Here is a 2,555-nt window from a genome sequence, read left to right on the forward strand (position 1 = left end):
GACTCAGCTTCTCTTCAGAGTTATTTTCCTTAGAGTTAATTTTCCAGTTTTAAAATGCAATAGTTTGGGTTACTATTCTGTATTATTGGCTCTCATGGGCCTATGTGAAATGATTTGAACTTGGGTTCACAATGTTCCTGTTAAAACGCATGGGTATATTTAAGCCTAGAAGGCACAATGCAGACTTCACTCTGTGGTAACTTGTGCACTGCTGCACAAACATAATTAGAGGAACTTTGTAATGAAAAGTCAGACCACACATAACTGAACTTTAACCAGAACATTAGTATCATCCCAGCAGCAATAAACAATGATGTTGGTAAAGGGGAAATACCATCCAGTATGTAACAGATCAGCCTTCCAAGTCTCACACCATGCTGACTGGAAAGACAGTGCTGTTCAATCACTATCACAGCATCAAAATCAAGGAATTCCTATCCCAGGGTATACATACATCAGATGAATTGCAGCAGTGCAAGAAAGAAGCTCAGCAGCACTTTTCCCAAAGACAATCTGAGATAAGCAAAAAATTCCAGTCCAAACAGTGACACCCACACTTCTGAAAGAACAAAATAAACTACAGCCCCTGAGGGATAAAGTAAACAATCCTCTTCCCAACTCCACTGTTCTTGAAAACTTCTATCGTCAGCTGCTTTATAAAACTAGTCTGGCACTTGTAATTGTTCAGAGATATTCTGGAATATTTCATATTATTAGGTTCTGAAGAACAATGTCACAGCAGCCATTGTGTTTGGTGTTTGGACCATGCTTTTTTCATTTAGCATTATGTCTGCATAATTAGCACTCATTTTTGAAACGTTCACTGCAAAGTTTACAATCAGTGGCTTAATAGTCAGAACAACAAACTCATTCGCTCAATCCTTTGTATTTTATATTCTGGATCCCCTCAGAACATGTATTTGCCTTTAAAAGGAAAAGAAAAGAAGGGTGAGGATCAATTTACTGAGACAGCAAAGTGCACTTAGAGCTTTCCATCCAGTCTATTCCCTTATAATTAAAGTACCTTTCAGCTCTTGTTATGCAGACTGTACTTGAGTACCTAATGCTCAAAACTGCAGAGTAGTTTTTTATTTTTACAGCCAGTCCATCCACTAAAGGAGGTGCTTTGTGGTCAATGAGCTTTTAACATACTTATAGTTCCCATTTCGCAAACGAGTACCACACATTTTAAAGCGAGTATCCTTCTATTTCAGATTCCCAGCATTGGTGGTTTTCCTTGATAGACCAACTGTGCTCTGTTACTTTTTTTCTTTGATTTCTCTGTTTTCTTCACACAAACTAATGCTGTAATGTGGGAAAAAAATTAACCAGGAGATTACAATCTCCTCAGTTCAAGACTGAAAAGAAAATATATATAACCAGGAGATTTAAAATCTCCTCAGTTCAGGGTACTGACTGAGCTGGCTGACCACAGCCAGTGTACTGTACACTAATAAATAAAAAGTGACATGGTGACAGGATACCAGCCTCTCTGAAGTTATTTCGGTGGCAATGGGAGAAAACAGTATCTGCCTGAAGAATATTTGCTTGCAACAGTCATCTTGGAGTCATTTCTGGCATCATGCCGTTATTTGGGAAGCCTAACTCGTTTGACCCTGCCATTACAAACAGAGCCCAGTATGTGAAAAGAATGCAATTTGTGTTTCCCAGGGCAAATGACACTGGAGGAGATGAAAAGCATCAATCCTTCTGACTGCATGCAGACCTGCAGCATTTTGGATTATAAGGGGCTTATGGTTCCCAGAGGCACCAGACACTAAAACCTTCCAAGAGTTGGTTAAGGTTAAGGAATATTATGACTCCAAACCTCCTCTAAGTCTGAGACGCTATCGGTTTTAGTAAGCCATTAGAGAGCTGGGAGGAATGTATATTGGTTTATTGACGAGGTTGAGACGACTAGCAGAGGCATGTGATTTTTGGGTTCACCCGGAATCAGCTGCTGAGATACCATTTGGCATGTAGATTAATGATGTAACTGTATAGAAACACCTGCTAGCTGAGTTCAACTGGACTTCAAACAAGCACTACGACTGGCTTTGTTGTTAGAAAATGCAGTAAATGGAGATGGGAGCTACATGACACCCCAATGGAAGTGGATTCCCTCTCCTGTCTGACTGAGCTTGCGGAACACCACTTGAGTGGAGGCAATCGCAGAGCCTAACCCAGGGCATATCACTTAGGCCAATCCACAGCAAACCCTACAACAAAGCCAAGCTTCAGCCAAGTGGCTAAAAAGTACTTAAGGATCTTGTCCGGCAAGCTATTCTAGCTGCTGCCGGCATGCAAACTCAAGACAGCAAAGGAGTCCCACAAGGCCTGACTTGAGGAAGAAAACTTGTAGATCAGTACCCAGGGGAGTACTGATCCCACAAGTCCGTCTACCTCTACACATGGTTTGGAACAATTAAATTGCTTAGCGACATCCAAATTTGAACTGCTAAAAATTAATGTTTGGCGAATGGTTACCCTGTTTCCATGGAGAAATACCAGCGCAGCTGTATCTGTTGTTGCAGAATCTGTCTTTAACAAGATTC

This window comes from Chiloscyllium punctatum, chromosome 48 (assembly GCF_047496795.1).
Source record: "Chiloscyllium punctatum isolate Juve2018m chromosome 48, sChiPun1.3, whole genome shotgun sequence".
Lineage (NCBI taxonomy): Eukaryota > Metazoa > Chordata > Chondrichthyes > Orectolobiformes > Hemiscylliidae > Chiloscyllium > Chiloscyllium punctatum.